Source organism: Fundulus heteroclitus, chromosome 1 (assembly GCF_011125445.2).
Source record: "Fundulus heteroclitus isolate FHET01 chromosome 1, MU-UCD_Fhet_4.1, whole genome shotgun sequence".
Taxonomy (NCBI): domain Eukaryota; kingdom Metazoa; phylum Chordata; class Actinopteri; order Cyprinodontiformes; family Fundulidae; genus Fundulus; species Fundulus heteroclitus.
Genome location: NC_046361.1, coordinates 22,686,005 through 22,707,659, shown reverse-complemented (window position 1 = coordinate 22,707,659; position 21,655 = coordinate 22,686,005). Strand labels below are relative to the sequence as shown.

At 40.4% G+C, this 21,655-nt stretch overlaps 1 protein-coding gene across 1 annotated transcript in view; it reads left to right on the top strand.

Annotated features, from left to right (window-relative positions):
* Positions 1–4,105: 4,105 nt before the first annotated feature.
* Positions 4,106–21,655, top strand: part of LOC105921069 (chemokine-like protein TAFA-2) — a 139,892-nt gene continuing 122,342 nt past the window's right edge. Inside the window, exon 1 of the mRNA XM_036137991.1 lies at positions 4,106–4,599. The gene's annotated coding sequence lies outside the window, so the exon portion shown is untranslated. The remainder of the gene's footprint in view (positions 4,600–21,655) is intronic.

The following is a 21,655-nucleotide window of genomic DNA, read 5'->3' as shown; positions in this document are numbered from 1 at the left end:
TTAAAAAGAAACTTTCTCCAGCTGAGCTTTTGACAGCTGCCAAACAATGCGCTGTCTATTATAATTAATTGCTCTGATGATTATGAGTATTAGCACAGAGCCATGTGGTAAAATCCGCATGTCTGCGCGGATTATCCTCGGGTCCTGCAGCATTTGTCTCCATTTCAGCTGACTTAGTGAGCTGACTGAAGGAAATGTATGACAAATGAATTCGATTGGACTATACTGAGCCGTTCTATTATGATGTTCACATGGCTCCATGAGTGTGTGTGTGCGAGAGACTTGGCATGTGTATGTCGCTCCGAGGCTCATGTGATCAGCAAAGCCTCTCTCTAAGAGAATTGACTATCTATTCTGTAACAGAAATGCACCGAGGTCTCCGATTGGCACACGTTAAATCCCTTTTTCAGTCACTGGGAGGGCATCAGCTATAGCGTACATGTGTAAGTGTGTGAGTACATGTGAGGGAAAGGTTGCATGTGAGTAAATGCCACCAATCCCAAGTGAATTAGGATGATTTTTGTGGGGTTACCAAGCAGCTATGGTATCTTGCATGCATGTGAGTCTCTTGTTTGTTATCTCCCAGTCCACATGCTGACTTTTAACTGTGCTGCCAGGGAACAGAAGATTAATCCCCTGGTTGGGTTATCCAGGTTATCCAAGATACAACAGTGTTTCTTCAGCGAGAAGGAGCAGAGCCAAGGAGCACATAGGGAGGAGACTGTTTTGTTTTGTTCCTTGAAAAGATCATATGCTGGGATCAGAAGGCAGAAAGCTAAAAAAGAGAGAAGCGAGGAGGGTGTTGATGGTTCAAGAAATAGGGCAGAAAGTGGAGGCGAGATCATGATATTAACTCTCGGTCAGAGTAACAGATTAGCTCACTGGGTGAAATGATGTATGACTGGCACATGTGCACAATTACACCCCTGTCTATGGATCTATTACTGTCATAGAGTACGTGAGGGCGACCATATACATCATCTCCTCAACTGCATCTCAAACACACAAGCTCACATACAGAACTTCTGCTGTGCTTTGTGCGGTGCTTTACAAGCAGGCTTCTTTCTGCTGTGTGATTTCTTAGCAGCTCTGGTCTATCTGTTTCTCCTGTAGACGCGCAGAGTCCCGCTTTACAGCCTGGCCGGGCTCTGTTTCCTCAAATTAACTACTGTGGCCATAGTCGGGAGAAAGTCATTTGTTCTGCGTAAACTTCTTTGGGCAGCTCAGGTCATTTCAGCCACTGGCACGAAGACACACACACAAACACACACACACACACACACACACACACACACACACACACACACACACACACACACACACACACGCAGGGAGCCTGTGAGATGGGTTACTTCAGTTTGCTCGGTGTCAATCAGCCACTCTGCTCCTGTTGGTGTAGTCTGCTGGGAAATGCCCATGACTCAGTTAGAGTGAGTTCAGTTTAATTTGAACTTCTCACAGCTGAGAGGGACTCGCTCACACATTTCACAGACAACTTAATAGGATACAGATTTTATGATTTCCCTTTTGACCAGCCAGTGTTTTTTCGATATGGCAAATATGGCTTTCTGCCCAGGGCAGAACAGCTACTGGGGTTAGTCACAAGGCAGAAAAAAAAGAGCCCTAAATTAATTTTCTACATGATGCAACTCATACTTCCATATATAAAGAGTATATATATTGGATCTGAATTATTTTAGACAATGTTTAAGAAACTGACCAGTTACTATCATGTTACCTACCAAGTACTTTTCTAGAATAGGCTAGGTACTTTCATGAAACTTTCATTGAACTTATTTCAGATAATTCCCCGGGATCTGCCAGGGACTTTTGTGTAATTAACCGAGTACTTTTATAGATTATACCATGTACTTTTTTAAAACTTTCATAGACTTCCTTGTATGTAAGAACTGGAAGAAATTGAAATTAATATAATTCAATTCAATTTTATTTACATAGCGCCAAGTCACAACGTTGCAAAATAAATTCAAACAAATCATGCAGACAGATTTGTTAAAAAGTTTTCTGTCTAAGGAAACCCAACAGATTGCATCAAGTGGTTGTCTTGCAGCATTCACTACTCCTGAAAGAGCGCATTGCCACAGTAGACAGACGCTTGCAATGTGTCGCTGACTTTGCTGCAATTCCTGATACAGAGCATGCATGTAGCACAATGCAGAGGAAAACTCCCCTTTAACAGGAAGAAACCTCCAAAAGAAGGAGGCTCAGCATGAGCTGCCATGTGCCACAGCCGACTGGTGGTTAGAGAAAACAGCATAAGATAAGCAGCCCATTGTTCTCTGCTAAATTTATTGTGTATTTCTGTATTTTTAAGGTGCCTGCATTCGGACTAATTTACTGGATAATTTTTCAATGAACATAGCTTTCTCTCTCTGAACAATTGGGAATTTATGAAATCTTAACTCTATATGACCACACCCAAAAATATCATTTTAATGTTTTCCTAGCATCAGTACCACAATAGATGGATATAAGTTTAAAAAAATGGTATATAGACTGGTTAAACCAGGAGTAAATTATTCTGCAGTGATTACAGGTGCAAACATGTGATCTCTAAATCTGAACTCAGGTGATTTCAATCTGAAAAACTCACACAGAAAGAAAAGGCAATTAGAAGAATTTTATTGATACAATATTTTAAGAGTTTGGCGCTCGGCAGGAAAAATTCACGCTGAATTATACTTCAATATGCATAAGCAGGCGTATGAGAATAGGGATATTTCCCCCCAGGTCTGAAACTGGTGGTGGAGTGGAGATAAATAAAGTTTGTTCAGTCCATATGCTGAATTGTTTGAGCTAGATGTCCAACTTGATAAACACAGGTTTGCATGAACTGTCCATGATGAGCAAGCATGAAGTGACTGTGGAGAGGAAAAACTCCCCTTTGGGAAGAAACCTCTGGCAGAACCAGGCTCAACATGGCAGTCTTCTACCGGACTGTTTTAAGGAGTGACAGGGAATTCCATAAGAGTCCAGGAGGAATAACACTCTGATGGGGACGAGGTTGAAGGAGGACCGTAGGAAAGCCAGGCGAAGCTTGCTACGATGGTGGAGAAGGGGATGGAGGTGGGTTGAAACCGGTCAACAGAGTCCAAACCGGACATGGCGCAGCGACTGCTTGCTTGCTGAGGAGAAGGCCGAGACGAGGATGTGGAGTTTTTTTTAAGATGAACCCAGGATGCTGATTGGCTTCGAGGAGGAGCAGTTCAAAGCTGATTGGCTTGTGTCGGAGGCGGATGAGTCTCTGATTGATGGAGGTAGGCAATAGAGTTTCTTCAGTCTGAATTTTCGCTTAAGCTGCATTTTTAGTTTTCTCAACAAAAAAAAATAAATAAATAAATAAATTGCTGACATCTTTATCTATCTATGTTGATTTTGTCAAATCAACATTCTTCTTGCTCAAATGTTCATTTTTGTTATTAGTGTTTTTCAGCCTCTTGACCTCTTTAATGAAGGTAGAACTTTCCACAAAAATCTGTGCTTTCTACTATGAATATTCTATAGGAAATTACAAAAAGCAAGAATACAATGTTGTATCCCTTTGGGTTATGATACACTACATTGTTGCCTGACTACAAAAGCCTTAAGTGCTATTTATGATTTTTAAAAATAGAAAACTATGCAAGGTTTTGAGTAAATTATTATTTTTTGAAAGCATTCAATAAACAATTCAATTTTATATTTAAAATAATCTCAAATGTATCTCATTTCGTTGTAGATCAGCTGACTTGCCCAGGGTGCGATTCTTGCAAGAACCGCCTCTGTGTCTGACTGGCACCCAAACTCTGCAGCGCCTGATGCATCTAAATGAGTTGGAGTGTGTCTGTTTGTGTTGTGTTTCACCATTAGCCCCTGCCTCTTTCTGTCTGACTACCAGGCAGGCTACGCTGACAAAAGATAAATATCATGTATCTCACACGTCCTTGCGCAACCCATCTGGCCCTTGTCACATTATTATACACTAAAGAGTCTTTTTGGTTTGCTGCATGCGCCTTGCTTTCATGGCATCTGTTTCCATGTCAGGCCGCTAGGTGGCCCACTATCACAGTTTACAAAAAAAAAAAACGCTCCACATCCTCCAAGCAGGATAAGCTGGAGCGCAGCGCACCAGCAGTCTGCGTGACGCCCCGACACAATCGCACCTCTGTCCCGTCACTGGCTGAGGTCTCTGCACTTTTGTTTTCCTGGAGAATAAAAAGAAGAGTCGCTACGCAAAACAACAACCCACTTCGGGCGCTGACATCTGGTCCACATAGCTTAGGAACTTTATGCGTAAAGGAGGAGAGGAGAAACGGAACTTTCGGGGATCCTGTCTCTTTTGCAGCGGATCAGTCGCAGGGGGCAGCAGGCTTGGTTGCGAGACGGGAGGGTCAGATCTTCCCGTCCTTTCACCTTATCCGCATTTTTGGACGTTTGGATGGTATGGTGTAACTTCCTGCTCTGTGCCAGAGAGGAGCCGCTTCACGGTGTAAGCGCAGAGGGCATGCGAGTCTCTCCTCCGCCTCGGATAGTGGATTGGCTATGAGGAAAGAGCTTCACCTGCTGGGCTAACAGAACAGGACCACACCGCACCAACAGGTATGGATTTGTCGATAACCTTCACACCTCATGGGAGGAGGAGTTTCATGCACTTTATTATTTACTGCTGGTAAAGTGAGCTTGATAAAAGTAATACATCCCTCACATCTGATCTGCATGTATTGCCTACAGCTTGGCAATTTAAAGTCATTTAGTCTACGAACGGAACGGGTTGCATCTCATTCTGATCGCTTTGGGAAATACAAAAAGGATTTAATGGAAGAGTTGCGCAAAAAAAAGAAAGGAAAAAAAAAAGATTGAACACCCTTTTCTGGAATCAGTTTTATCTGCACGGTGGTGATTTTATAGCGAAGACAAATGATTGCGGTTGTTTCAGGTGTTGCACAGCCTATTGGAAGGCTTCCCTCGCTCTTTCTTTCCCTTTCAGACACGCGCGTAAGCACACACCGTCGAGCGCGCGCGCACTCACACGGGTTGCCACGCAGGTAGCTGTATGATGTCTGTGGGCACGTGCTGTGTATTTATTGGCGGGGCAGCTGTCTAGGTTCTTTATCAATTTTGTGGATTGGTCCTGATGATACTGTTATCTTGTTGAAGCTTTATCAAAAGACGAGTAATAATGAATCTTTTTGCATCATCTTTCGTCTGACTCGTTTTAAATGTAGCTGCACTTCCCTGCATTATCTAAAAATAATCACAGAAACACGCTTGCCATAGCTTCTTTTTCTGTGGGTAGCAGTAACATCTCCTGACAGTACATCTACAGACAATAGAGAGCAGTAGTTTTGGCTGTTGAACCTAATGAAACAAATGCTTTTAACTTGCAGATATCGTGTTGCCATGCAAGATATTCCTAACTCTTTAAAATTCTCAGATGTTGCCACATTAAACTGCAAACACTCATAACTTTAAATGGGACTTTCTAACACATGAATATGCTTTGATCTAAACCATTTCACTGAGGCTCTGGCTGTATATTTGGTGTCGTATTGTCTTGCTGGAAGGTGAACCTCTGCCCAGTCTAGAGTCTTTTGCAGCCATTAACAGGTTTTCTTACATGACCGCCCTGTAATTAGCTCCATCCATCTTCTCATCAACTGTGACCAGCATACCATTCTGTGCTGAGGAAAAGCAACCCCATGCAACCAGCATGATGATGTCGCCAATTGTCATTCTTGGTGGGCACGGTGTGTTCAGGGTGACGTGTATTTGCTTCCTACAAATAGCATTTTGGATCAAGACAAAAAAAGTTCAACTTTTGTCTCATCTGTTCAGAGCACCTTCTTCCACATGTTTAGTTGTGCACCCTCCATGCCTTGAGGGAAACTGCAAATGGAAAACCATGATGCCTTTCCGTTAATAATGCCCATTTTCTTGTCACCTTTTCACAACGTCCAGAGGTGAGGAGTGCATGACTGAAACAGTTTCTCTCGTTTGACCTGTGGATTTCTGCAGCCCTTCCGAAAAATTTTTTAAGGCCTGATTTCTTTTATTTGAGTCGGATAAGAAAAAGAGCAAAGTTATTACTGGCCAGGGCGTTCCATACTTCACAAAAAAACTCAAGTACAGTACTCGGGGGGGAAATCCTCATTGCAACCTCCTACTGCAGCATAAGTCAGTCCAGAAACCATGTCCACTCCTCATTTCTTACCAGTTACACGGCAGCTGTTGGACATCACACAAGAAAAAAAGCTCTGCCGGGATAATGTGCCGAGGAAAAGCTGCAAGCACTCCCAACCCTGAGCTGCGAGAATAGAATGAGATCATATTTGTTCTTCCAGTCCTGCTAGAGAGGAGAAATATACCCGTTCGTGCAGAGTGTGCTAAGGCCCCATGGCCTCTTTGCTGATTCACTAACTGATGCTGACCTTGCTCGGCCTATTAGTCTAGGCATACGGTCATTTCTTGGTAGGTTTGCAGGTGTGCCATACTCCATTTTCCATTTTTGAGTAATGGATTGAACAGTGGTTCAAAGCTTGGGATACTGTTTTACAACCTAACCCTGCTTTAAACCGTTCCTCAACTTTATCTCTGAGCTGTCTGCTGTGTTCCTTGGTCTTCATGATGTTCTTTGTGATGTTCTTTATCAAGTATCTGAGACCTTCACAGAATAGCTTCATTAATACTGAAGTTAATTTACACACAAGTGGAATCTGTTTAGAAAGTAGATGACTTCTGAGGGTAATTATTTAGATGTATCTTATTAAATGGGGCTCAATAATGCACACCGAGCTTCAGATTTTCAAGCATTAAAACATTTCTTATCATTTCATAATTATGTGCAACTTTTTGTTAGTCTGTTCTATAAAATCCAATCAAAACATTTAAATTTGTGGTTGCAAGATGAATAAAAGACATGGAAGGTTCCACGTGGCATGAATGCCTCTGCAAAGCACTGAATCTGATCATTTAGAGATCCATGCTTTCAAGCTGCCGTTTGAACAAAACTGAATATAATTGTCGGTCATGCTCCTATCCCTCCTTTTTCTCTGAGGAGCAGAGGTGTATGAGCAGGAAGAGAACTGACAACAGGCTTGACTGACAGGAAGAAAAAGCAGCAGGGAGGTGGTGAGCGGCACAACCACAGAGATTGGATTGGATTTCTGGGGGGTTTATGGCAAGATACTCAAATGCATTATCGGAAAGAAATGTGTGGCCACTCACTGGTAGCTTTCAGAAATGGCTCAAATGTATTTTTAATGCGCCCACAGAACAAAATAAATCACAATACGCTGTTAGTGTCACAAGTTTATTCAATAAACAGTTTCTGGTTTTGTGCTCATATTATTAATCACAGGCCCGCAAATGGTTTAAGGAGAGAAGGTGGAAGTCGGAAATGGAGCGAATGCATTGAAATGTAAGATTAAAAGAGAGCTTGTGGAAGGAGGAAAAACATAGATTTTTTTTTTTTTAGTAAAGTAATATTCATAGATTTTCTTTCAAGTTACTTAAACTGCATATGATTAGAAGTGTTTACATAATTAGAAATGTATTATCATTGAGGACAGATTTGAGAGGAACACTTGCTGCTGAATCATTGTGTAATATTGACTAAACCCTTTAGGAGAGGTAAAGTGGATGGCATGAATGAGTGCTTGAGTGTGTGCAGGGATTTCTACAGCAGTTTTAAGGGTTAGCTTAATGGTCAGGTAAGTTTTGAGATTAAATGGATTACTTTGGTTTTGTTAAGAAAACAACATAATTACAGACCTTTTCAAGCACCAATGATCAAAAAAAGCTGACATTCCGGTAATGTTTTATATATTAAAGCTGATAGGTTTCTGTAGAGATTTCCAATAGTTCTGAAGCTTTAGCTCTTCTGTCATTTGATTTGTCATGCCCATTATCTGGCTAATTGCAAAGGTTGCACTGAAACAGTTTTTGGAGGTGGTCAAATGATTTCATATGGCCATTATGTCTCTCAGCAAGGTAACTAGGTATTTTATCCCTCCAAAACAGGATGTTAGCATTATCCATTCAAGCATTTCAAGGATTTTCTTCCATATCATATACTGGTCCTAACATGCTTTGCCAACTCTTCCTTTGCATATGTTGAATTCATTTCAAAACAAGAGAGCAAAACATACATTTTGCTTATCCTGCAGATCCTTGGTGCTACTTATTGTTTTCTTTAAGTAAATGTTTAAGGCTATAAATGTTTCTTCATACATTACATCTCAACGTTTTTTACAAGTTTAGATTTGTTTTTATTTGGCATTTTCCTTTTGTGTTTTAACTTGCCTATACCTTTGGCTCAAACCCTGTGGCAGGAATCTAAGCAAGATTAGTGAATTGCAAAGCCCCTGTCAGATTATCTACAGTTGTATTAACTTAGAGTATTTAGTATTTTGCCCCACCCCCTATGCATCCTCGATCCACACTTAGGTGAAGTCTGCATTAGTGCAAGCTTCACTGAAGTGTATTACTCACAAATCATTGCAATTCATTTTAGCCACACGGTGAAAATATTTTATCTAAAAAGACCTGGGCTCAATTCGAATACCTTTATAGAGCAAGGATTCTTTAGCCAAAGTGAAAGTACGTCATCGGTCGCCATGATAAGGGCTGTCCGAATAGAGCAGTCAGAAAGGAAGGACGTAGGAAACGTAACCTGTATGCTCCCTACCTCCTTTAGTTCCGTGGTGCTTAATCTCTCACTAAAACTAAACTAAAATAATTCAGTGAGTTAAAAGATAACTGAAACTGTACACACGTGAACCCAACATGCCCTACCGAAACGGTTGAATACACCCACTTGTACCATTACACCCCAGTGTTTATTGTGTAAGGATGTAACTTTCCAGTTTTTAACTCAGTTTTATGTTTTTGGACAGGTATGGATAAGTCACCACACCTACTTTAACTACTGCAAATGGCAAATTCTACATTCCTTCTTTATTAAAACAGAAAATAACTAAAAAAAAAAACTAAATCACCCTTGCAAGTAAGGGACTTTTAAGGTGGGAGACAGTATTTCTGTTCTGGAAAACTCACTTCAAAATTGAAAATATATATATATAAAAAAGATATCCAATTTGAGCTAAAGACTGCACTATAGACTGCCAAACGATCTTACAAAAAGCAGCACAGAATTGAATACATTTCCTTTTACAAACACATCAAAGGTTTTCAAATGTTAAATCTCTAATCTTGAACGACACTCTTTGAACAGCACCTGTCTTTACCTGTGAGGGACATAAAAACTAAAAATGATTGGAACTCATACAAGTATAGTAATACCCTTGTTATTAAGCAATCCTGTTTCAGTCATAATATTTCCTGTGCTCTGTTTTCTTTACTTCCCAACCATGCAGAAAATTTTACTTAAAAATCACAAAACAGTTCATTAAGATGCTTCTTTCACTTGTGCACATCACAAAACACATTTGACCTCTGAATTAATAATAAAACAGAAGAGGTCACTGAATGCCACGTGGGACTTTGCAGAAACCTTAGCAGACCTACAGTTGTCCTGTTTGATGCCCATCACTGGAAGTGTGCGTCTTACACTCGCTTATCTATTTATTTGCATACAAAGTGGGGAAGTGAGCTCCGATCTCATGTGGTCACCGGAGATGCACGTGGAGATGCATTTCAGTGCCAGGTGTAAAGTGACCCTTTCAGATCTGTCCACTTATGATCATGCAAGACAGATATAGCTCTAGATTTGCGTTAGACCTCCAATTATGATAAATACAACCTCTTTCAAATATCAGGTATTTGTCAGCTTTTAGTCTTTACCAGGTCTTACACAATACACAATACTGCCTCAGAAGAGGAAAACTGCATGACATTTTACACTTAGTCATTATTTATATCAAGGAAAGCACAAATTAATATATTTTATAGCTGGAAGAACCACTTTTGGCAGCAGTCACTTAGTGTAACTGTCTTCTTTATTACCTTACTAGTCTTTAACATTGTTGAGAAGTCATTTTGGCCCACTTGTCTTTACAATGTAGCATCAGTTCATTAAGTTTCATGAGCATTCATTTAAACATAGCTCTGTTAAGGTTGTCAGTCTGGTTGAATCCCAGGCTCAGGTTGGGCATCAGGAAAATTCTGGTTGTTTTCATTTTCCAGCCGTTCTGTTGGACATTTTTCCCTATTGGATGAGCATATGGTTGGACTGGTTCACAAAATCCAGTTTTACTCTGGTTCATAGCTTGAGGGTTTTTTCCCCCAGTTTGGCAGTAATATTTTTGTCTATTTTGTCAACACTTCAGAAAAACCATACATCAGCAACTGATAACAGACAAAGAGGGCGTGAGGCTTCAATGAAAATCGACTCAATATACTTTTCACAAAATGAGAACACTCTACATCCAAGGTTCTCAACGTGTTGTAAGAAACTGACAATTTATCCACTTTAAAGTCTAACTTCAGAGGACAATTCTGTTAACTTTAGAAAATTTAAGGCTTGCAAATTGTATCTTCTGAGTAAACATCAAACACATAACCATCTTTTTAACTTTGTCTAACTTTATAATCAACACTCCTCCCAACAATACCCAATGCATGATTACATACCTGCTGTTTTTGACAAAGTTTTTCCATTAGTTGTAAATAGTCTGGTATTACTTTTAATGGACAAATATACATGCACATTTTGTTTATCTTTTTTTTCTAAATAAATCATAGTTGCACATCCCTATAAATCTGAGTGTACTATTTTAAATAACTGTACAGTATTATTGTCTTATGCTGATTGTAAATCAACTAGACGTTAAGAAAAATTCATGACTTAAAGGAGCAATAAGCGAGTTTTCCTTATTTTAGATAGAAATAATTAAAAAATAGTTTCATGAAGAACTACTCTTTTTAGATTGAATATGGTATGAGATAGCACACCATCTCTCTGTGTTGTTCTCCAGACTCCTGTTTACACAGCCGGGCCGGCCGGGCGTGCATATATGTATGTGCACGTGCATGTACGTGTATGTGAACAACTGCCACTCAGGGCTTAGCCCCTCCCTGCCCACAAAATGCCGCCATCAGAGCAGTGTTGGGTAGGCACAAAACATTATTTTGCAGCTGGAGTGAAGGTAGAGTGAAGGTAGAGAGAGGCGCGGCTTGTCCTACGTCTTGCTGGGGACTACAGACAGTACTCAAGCTCCACCTAGTGGTGAAAAATCGCTTGTTGCTCCTTTAAGTTTCTTCATCTTTCAGACATAACATAAACTGACAAAGGCAGAGTCCTGATTTACTACTGTTTTGCAATATCTGTAAGTATGATGGTGCATGTAAAACTATTCTGGAGCGCACGTTCAATACAAAAAATGATCTAGATGATGATAAAAAGTTGAAACATGAACTGAATCAAATGCTACAGTTGTTTTTTTCACATAACAAGCAGCAGGAGTGTAACTCTGGGCTCCATTTGTCTTAACTGCTTGTTCACCTAGCTGCTGCAGCTTCACTAAGTTACTGACACAAGCTCTCAAGCACTGAACCAAACAATACAAGCATGTCCCGAACGTAGACAAGCGAATAAACAGAAATATTTTCTTTCTTTATGAACCATCTGTCACAGGATCACGAGCCAGTTTAAGGTTTTAGAGATCATTTTGGGTTTTCCTCAAGAACACTATGGTTTATAGAGAAACTGATTTTGTGCTCAATGTCTGCAATTTTTCCAGGTTTTATCCTATAAAAAAATCCTAAAAAATCTCTAGGGGCGCATGTGGCGAAGTGAGTGTAAGCAACTGTGGGCTCTGGATATAAAAATATGTTCTTCACACTCTGTTGTATTTATATTTGAGACTCTTATTTTGAAGTAAGAAAGGATGTCATTACAAGAGACTGCAAATAAAGACTGTTTGCTGGGAACACACAAAAGCGCTGAAGAATCTTTCAGCCCTTTTCACCTATTTTTCTGTCACTTTGGGTACTTGATAGAAAAGAGAAACATCGACAGAGTGACAAACGCACAGACAGTTCTTCACACCTGATATTCAGGTAGGCTCGGTTGGACTGGGAACCAAAATTGTAACATTGTTGCCTGTTTCAGCTGGTGTGGTTTGCTATTATGCTGCTCTTTGTCAAACAAACCAAACATTTTCAGGACCATGGAGAATATTATGTTTTATGCAAGGCGGGTGAGGCGGCTCCGTATGAAGCGGCGGTGTGCAATTGGGGCGAATACAACTTCTTTGCACTAATGTCACACTTACTCAGACGTTGAGCAAGGTATTTACAAATTATGAGGAACTTAGTTAGCATTATTACTGTAGTATTACCGCTAGCCATTTATTTTGGTTGTATTTGCAGAGAATGCTCTGTGCTGAAGTCTGCTTCCTACTTTTGGAGCGGCCTCTCTGCCACTTGGCATTGCCATGTACATTCAGACTGCATCAGAGTTCACTTCGACCGAGCCGAGAAGGAACCGAGTTAGCTTTTTTGGTCTGCATCATAGTCCGATTACGCATTCACACCTCCTCAAGAAAACCAAACTTTCTGAGCAAACCAGCCAGAGTCAGATTAAAGAGGACTAAACAGGGCTTGTGTGACTGCACCCTTAGTATTAGGACCAGCTTAGAATTAGAAAACCACAGAAGCTGAAAAATATGTCAAATCTGGAGTGAATTACTTCAGCCTGACCACAGTTTCCGTTAAACAGAGCTTGCGATTCATAAAACCTTTTCTCTACCCGTCAAAACAAACAGAAATAACTAGTTTTCTCAAAAATATGAAAATCTTGTCTTGAGAACCCAATATCATGTCTTGTCTTGTGATTTTGGATATATCATTGAGTATCTATTCATCACAATTCCTTTGCTCTTTTGTTTGGACAAGACAGATTTTGGACAAGGTAATATATAATATTTAGCAAAATACCGGTGTCTTTTAGTAACACAGCCAAAAGTACCAAACATGCTTTTGTATTTTACAGCGTTTTATCTTCCTTTGTAATTTCAACACACACACACTCTGTCCTTTGCAGCGTTTTTCTCACTCCTTCCTTTATCCATTTCTTCTACCAATAAGCCTTTTGGGCCCTAAGAGTATTGTCAAGGCTCCAGTCTAAAGGAAGACAACAAAAAAGTGAAATATATAAAAAGAGAAGAGGGAGATAAAAAGACCCAACAGAAGCACATAAGTGCAATGTGTGTCTTATAAAAGGAGACGTTTTTCCTTTGCCACGTAAATATGTTAATTTCGGCTTAATTAAAAAAGAATTTGAATTGAGGAGAAGACAAGACGGAGGAATAGAAATGAGAGACCTTCACACAAAGGACAAGAAGCAGAGGAAAGAGTCTACAAGGGATAAGTAGAAATAAATAAAAAGCATGTCCCATAATAGGTTGTGCTGTATTTCATTGGCCATCACCAGAAGCTGTTTGTGGTCAGTTGAGGCCCATCAGGGACGAGTAGCCTCTCTAAATGTGTGTAACCCACATAAAGAAATTGTTTCTTGGCGATCGGGCCCCGTAAATTCATTCCTAGCCCGCAGCCCTGTTCTTATCCTTCCTCCCAAAGGTGACTTATAACATCCAAACAGCTATATATTTTTACATCCTTTTCTCACTTTAACTACAAACAGACTCACACATACATAAACACACTCGCTCACACTTGCGTGCTCGTGCACAAAAAAACAGGAAATACATTTTGCAACAGAATGGGCCCGTTCTGCTTCGCTCCAACATGGCTTGTGTTGCTGTGTAGCTGTGACAGCTGCAACAACATCAGTGCCTGCTGTGGAACAGGACATCAGAAGAGAGAAACAGCATCAGATGCTGCGCTTACAACTCCAGGATTACCTTAGCCTGAACAAACTCCATTACTGCATCTATTACTCAGGTATACACAGGCTGGGGAAAAAGCACTTTGCAGATCTAATGTTTACCCAGCACCTCTAAGCCCCATGCCGCTTCCCTCAACTGGCACAGCAATGACGGAGTGAAGACCGCAGGAGAGAGCAGAGCATCTGCGAAATATAGAGCTTTAATTTAACACGCCGTACTTCTTCACTGTTATATGGTTTGGAGTCATTATTTGGTGGTTAATCTAGTGTTGTGGAATGAAATAAACTATTCATAATTTAGCTATCATTAGGAAATGAGTAATAGCAGTCAATTTAAGTGATTTAAAAGTGACGTTTGGGTGCCGCTTCATCTTCAATATCTGTGTACTCTCATTTTGATCAATTCCATGTGAAGAAAAACCTAATTGGATAGTTTATAGATTAAATTATTAACTGATGAAAAAGTTGGTTGGCACTGCAGTTTCACTGTGTAGGTTCTAGGGTTCTCCGATGTAAAAGTATTGAAACAAATCAAAGAAATACAATAAATACTGTTGATATATGTGTTTAAACATCTAAAATTTCAGTAATGTTAATAACATTGAAATTAATTTCCCTTTGGTGTTAAGTATTTTTGAATTGAATTAAAGGTGTATGAGAAAAAAATAAACCATTGATGGCTAAATCTGTACTATTTTTATTAATAATTTTTTTTATTCCTGCTGTTGACTTTAAAATAATATTTAATATTTTGCAGCTCTTTTCCTTCTGTGGTTTATTTAATTGGTATTTTTGTCTTCATGTAAAATGTCTCTAGAGTTAGAAAGCCAGAAGTCCTCACCATCTCTCCCCAGTCGGCCTCTTCCATCCATTGGTTAATTTGGCACATGTTAAACAAAGAATGAGCAGCTGGTCCTCATGCCCACTAAGCTGACCATTCATAACAGTCTAGACCATGAGAGAGTGAGTATGAAAACACTAAAATGTAAGCTTTGGATAAACGTCAGCAAGAGAGTCTTAGGCAGAGGACACTGCAAGAAAAAATTATGTTTCTCAAATATTGCACATTTAATTTTTACGGTCCTGCTGGGGAGGGGTTGCTATTTCTTAATCTACACATAACCTCCATTTTATCAGCTACATAATGCTAGTACCAGACTGGGCCACATTTTAACTTTAGAACTTCTTTAGTATTTAGTGGTACAGGTTAAAGATTTAGGACCACGTTGACATTATAGAATCACTCAGCTGGTCCATAATTCTCTGATGTACATGCACAATGCAAATCTCATCTTCACCGTATCCTAAAGTTGCAACGTTGGATTGAGATCTGGTGACCTAGAAGTAAAGTGAAGTCTTAGTTGACAGAAGTGGCATCCAGTGCGGTCTTCTGCTCCCATATTCCATCTGTTTCAAGGCTCAACATGTTGTACCTTCAGAGATGATACTCTGCATATTTTGCTTTTAGGACTGGGCGATGTGGACCAAAAATATAATATTTTTAGGCACAATGTCGATATAGGATATTTATCTTGATATGTTTTTCTTTCAATAAAGTAATTATAAAAAGACAAGTCTGAATCAAAGCTTTATCCCAAATGTTTCACAGGCACATTTGTTTAACAAACAGCTGAAAAAGAACCTACAGGAATACATAAAACTATAATTACAACACAAAACAGACCATCTTGATATAAACTATATATCCTCATTTCATAGCTCTTTTGAAAAAAAATCTTGATATTTTTAAAATCTCAATATATTGCCCAGCCCTACTTGTTTTTTTTTAACAAGTAGTTATTTGGGCTACGGTTGCCTTTCTATCATTTCAAACCAATCTGCCCATTCTCCTCTGATCTTGGACATCAACATAACTGCTGCTCACTGGATATTTTCTCCTTTTTTGAACCACTCTCTGTAAAACTAAGAGACAGTTGTGTGTGAAAATCCCAGTAGATCAGCAGTTTCAGAAAAACCCAAACCAGGTTTAGTCTAGTACCAACAAACATGCCAGCTTCAAAGTCATGCAAATCCCTTTTTCAGCTATTCAGATGCTCCATTTGAACTTAATAAGTCATCTTCACCATGTGTTGATGGCTAAATGCATTGCGTTGCAAAAAATCCATACCGTAATAAACCACACATTTATTATAACAGAAATATTAAAGGGGATTTGCCCTTTCTTTTTTCGTCAAATTTGGCTGACTGACAGTTTACAGGATTAGGTGCTGAAGGTTAAGTACTACTCTTTCTGATATCGCTGTCTGGTATACTTTGATAAAATTAAAACCTTGACTGCTCTTTAAGTAAATGACTAGAGTATAATGGTCCACTTGTTGATTGCAAGTGCTGTAAGGCCTCCTAGTCTATATGTTTTAACCACACACATTACAAAGTCTTGTGGCTACAATAGAAGTGGCTATGTAGTAGGTTAATAAGGGAGAAAAAGGAGTGTAATTTAGTGTGAGCAGAAACACTGTAAGACTGTGTTTCTGTTTGTTTAAGTCTGAGGTGAGTGATGAACTGCCTTGTGTCTGAGCTGAACATCATCCATCACCCTTGTTAGTAACTCAGGGGTCCTGTCATTAGATGTTTCTCTTCATTTACACCACTAATAGCCATCTCTCCTGGCCAAACTCTGCACTGTCTCACTGTCTGGTCTAAAAAATGTTCCCTTTTCCTCATCTAAGCAAATGCATCACTAAATGCATTTGTGAGAAATTCAAGATATACCATAACAGGTTCAGCATTACATTCAGTCTGTTGCTTATTCAGCCCATTACATTCAGTTTGGTGCAAAGGCAAGGCATGTGCAAGCTTTGTTTAGAAGGTTAATAACTCAGCACTGAATTATTTATGATCGAGTTACCATGTAATGAATGTGTGGATTTTGGAGAATTTCAATAAGCTTTTGACTGGAAAGAAACACCATTTGACGTGCACTCCGAATCGCCAGTGGGGGGAGCTCTACTGGTGAAATCTTTAGATTCTGTCAGTAGTAAACAAGGACACATTTTGTCATGTTCATTTTGATTGTAATTTAATAAAGTTTTGCCAAAATGTGCAGAATATTAGAGTCAAGAGAGGCTACCTAACCAATGTATAGCAACTGTGTCTCTTTTTCAAGCACATGAATCTCAAGACAATTGCAAGTACAATCCCTGACAAAGCCTAGCTGTTAACACAGTATACACAGAAGATGCTCCTAAATCGACAAATCTTTAAAGAAAGTAGCTGAAGACACATTTCTCCCAATCAAAGAGAAGAAAATGAAAGCGACTCTTTCTTTTTATTCTGTTTGTGGGTGTGGATTCCAATAGTCTGTTTTATCTATAAGGATGTGTTTACTTTAATTCCAAGGTTTAATGATAGATTACTGTCCATTTTCCAGGACCTGCAGAGAAGGCAGCTTTTTCCATGGTACATAGATTCATGGTTTTGAGGTGAGCTATCATTGCTATTATAGCAGCCCACTTGCTGTGACATATTGCGGCTTATTAGGAAAGCAACTCGATTTGTAGATTTTGGCGTGGCCATAGGTTTTACTAATGACTCTGCAGTGACAGGACTTGCTGCCAGTTTGTCAGCCGAGAGGTGGTCCTGCTTTCAGCAGCCTTTATAAACAAAGCAATGGAGGCACTGTATCTTTGGCAGTGTCAGCTCTGACTCATTATGGCTGATGGCAAAGAAGAGCTGTTAACCAGGAGTCAGACCTATGTCACACATGAAACAACCGGGATGCTTTCCTCATCATTAACCAGACATCAGTCACTGTGGCTATTAGGCCAGCAATTTAAGGTTCACTTTTTGTTTTTATGTCTCTGTGTATCCTGTCTGCAATTCTCCCATTGCTCTCTGGTGGTGATCTTGAGACGTCCGGGAAGTTAGACTTAAGTCCAAATTTATCTGTTATAAAATCTGTTTTTATTTATATTTTTTAAATGGCATGCTGAAAGCTATTTATGTGATTCTCAGTAATAAACAAATACTTATTGACATTACAGCAATTAAACCGTTTAGTTAATTGCTGATCCATTTCTTGCATGTTTCACATGGGCTTCAAGCATTTAAGGGTGGAACGCCTTCCCTACCATCATTCAAATGTTTAGCTCCCTCCACCGATTTTCTATCAGGTTTATATATATATATATATATATATATATATATATATATATATATATATATATGTGTGTGTGTATTAAAAGCTGTATGAACAGTTTTAAAGATGCCCTGATCAGAATCTGGCAGATGATTTCCAATCATAGAGTTAGATTTGGCCATAAATTGTGCATAATCAAGGAATTTGGTTTATGATTACAGCACTGATGACATACAGACCTATAAACGGTGTTGATTTATTTCTTTATTTTGTATGCAGAGAAAGGAAAAAGGGGGCTATGAGTTTAAAAAGTACAATAGACTTATTTTTTTCACAGTGTTCATCAGGGAGCCGGTCTGGGGGAAGAAACTGTCTCTGTGGAGGCTGGTTTTTGCAAAAAGCACTTTGTAGTGCTGACCTGAAAGTAGAGTCTAAACAATTTGTGTGCAGGATATGGGTGTTTTGCAGATATATTGGTAGCCTTTTACTGACACCAGAACTGTCAGTAAATGTCTTGGATGGAGGTAAGGCTAGCTTTATAGACCTAATTGCTCCATGCAGTCTAGACTTTTGTGGATGAGCAAAAGAACACAATGATGGACTAACACAGCACAGATTGAATCATGGCAGTGTAGAAGATGACTAGCACCTGCTTTGGAAAATTGCAAATGGCCTGTACTTAAATAGCGCTTTATCAAGTACAGAAGACTCCAAAGCACTTTACACTACATTCAGTCATTCACCCATTCACATGTTGGTGGTGATGAGCTACATTTTTGCAGCCACAGCTGCCCAGGGACAGACTGACAGAAGCAAGGCTGTCATACATTGGTACCACCGGCAGGCAAAGCAGGTGAAGTGTCTTGCCAAAGGACACAACAACTCAGATGGTCAGAGCAGGGGATTGAAACCGGCAACCCATTAGTCACAAACTCCCTGTCGCCCCAGTGGTGTACTGTACTTCTTGAGTTGCTGCAGAAAGTACTGTCTCTGCTTTGCCTTGTTTTGAACAGCATATGTGTGAGGATGAGCTCAGGTCCTGAGAAATGGTGCTTCTTAGCAACCGGAAGTGATCCAGAGTTCACACAGTGTTGTTGAGCATGGTGGGGGGAGGTAGTGTAAGGGAAGTCCACAGTCATATCCACAGTCTTGAGCAGTTAAGCTCCCGGTGATTCTGACCACATAAGTGGACCAACTGGTTCAATTCCTGTCTGTATGTGAACTCGCCACTGTCCTGGATCAGACCAATGACTGTGTTGCCATCTGCAAATTTCAAGAGTTTCACAGACAAGTCCAAGGAAGTACAGTCATCGGTGTACATCAGCCCCGGTGGGGGGCATCGGAGCCCATGGTTCTTGAGGGGGAGAAGATGCTCCCCAACCTCACCTGTTGATGCTGAACAGTCAAGAAGCTGGTGATCCAGTGACAGATGAAGGCTGGTACTGTGAGCTGGATGAGCTTTTGATGGAGGATGACTGGGTTAATGGTGTTGAATGGCTGAGCTGTCTATAAACATGCATACGTCCCTGGGGAGATTGGGGTGGTGCAGGATCAATTGTAGTTGCAGGTTGCTTGCAAGAACTGCTGACCTGTATGTGCAGTAAGGTAGCGCTGCTGCAAGGCAACAGCGCTACCCACAGCACCACTGTGCAGCCCCTAATGGCTTTTAGGCAGAAGGGGGAAATGTCACCATTTCCAGGGGCTTTCCTGGACCCTGTTTACATCTTCTTTAGAGGGCAGAGGGGAGGAGGTTCTTGGGTTGTAGGTGGGGGTGCAGGCAGTCCCTCTATGTCACTTTTCCACAGACTCCACACTGTACTCCATTCCACACGCTTTGAGAGTTTTAGACAGTTTTTCCCCTACCTGGCTCAACATTGCTCAGAAGATAGTGTGCGGGCAGTCGAGTGGAGTAGAGCTCTTACGTGAGCAGACTGCTAGTCAGTGATTGGCCATGGGTATGGCCAGCCAATCAACCAGCCGACAATGGAACGAGGGGGAAAATAATTTGCCGACTCAATACTATGGAGAGAGAAACAATGGATTCACTGGATACATTGACAGCTGTTAGGTTTTGTCTCTAAATAATGTGTTTCAAAAAGTTGTTCTTCATGGCTGCTGATCCAACTACTGTTGTGTGTGCGCGCGGTCGAGGGCAGAGAAACCACTGCTGCAGCCGCAACGGCAGGCTTCCTAGGAGAGAGAAGGCTCCCACTGCGGTGTGGAGAAAAGCCCAGCTGCCGTGAAGTCCAAGACTGCGTTTTGCTTCCCAGCAGTGTGGATGCTGCTTGGGTTCCGAGAGAGAAGGCTGCTGGGCTTCACACGGACAGCAGAGCCTTCGATCTGGGCAGCCGCTGTGGAGTGGAGCGAAGCCCTAGCAGTGTGGACGCTACTGAAGGGCAGAGCAACCGCTGCTGCAGCCGCCTGTTTCACTCCACGCCTCAGCAGCTTCCCAGAGAAGAAGCTGTCCCTGTACATGTGGGGACCAGCCGTGTGGAGGCTCCTGGAGCTTTGCTCCACTGCAGCAAAAGTGGGTCTATCAAAATGAAGACTGCACTGAATTAGTGCAGCGGGAATACCCAATATTCAACCTACAAAAATAAATAGTCCTAAATTTTACCTCTGTAAGGCAGTTTGGAACATTCACACACAAACCATTACCTGTGAAGGACAGTCAGAAAGGAACTGTGCACTATTAGTTCAAATGTGTTAAGCATTTGAACATGTGTACCTATGTTGCCGGCGAGTGCTTATTCTCTGTAGAACACAATCCTTATCCTGACACTTCTAAGAAAGTGGCTAACATTTCCAAATCCAGCATATTGCCCGATTGACAGAGACTGAAAGGTTTAAAGGATGAAACAGAGCAACATTGCCATAATATGTTCAGCCCACAACAGAAAGTCTTCCTCTCTTGCTTTTTCAAAGGCCCAGTGAACTGAATCATGTTATGACATGTCATGGAAAATACAGTTTAATTTTTAAGAGGGTTGTACATCTCTGTCTTCCTTTTTAAAAACCTCATCGATATTGAACATAGTTATATTACAGTGTTCCCTCAGTATTAGCATCCACGCCAAAGAGTGTTGCTGTCAAAGTGACCTAGTAGTGCTTAATGATTTTCTTTTTTTTTTTTTTCGCTTAATGATTTTCACTTTCCGGGGAACCAGTCACTATCCAGGATCAGTCAAGAAAAAAATGTACCGATTTCTGTCATCAGCTGATTTCTCAGCTCATTTCTGTTTATGAACTGAGACAATGCAGAGCAGAAAGATATTTGTAAACTATCTGCTTCACTCTATCTTACCTTTCTTTATTAATTTCCCTTTTTTGAGCTTGCCTGTAGCCCAGGGCCTGTTCTACTGGTTGGCTGTGTTTATCTGTGTATGCCCTTTTATCTTCAAGTCTTTGATTATTTTCTTACAAGTGGAACCACCAGCTATTTTACAGCTTCCTCATTAGGTTGTCAGGCAAGCCCACAGTGCCTGCAATTATATCTAATTATGCAATTATGAATCCAATATAAAGTGTTATATATACTGTAGTCGGTTATATTTGAGCTCCAACACATGCAACAGTAATTATTGCAGTTTGGTGGGTGGTTTTGTGTCGGGGTAATAATACAGATAAAAGAGATGGTGGAGAAATGAACACGCACACATTCTATTATTTTTATGCCCACATAGCAACAAGTGGTAACCGCAAGGGCTTCTGCATCCACACTAGCTATTTGATTTCAAACGTGGGCCAAC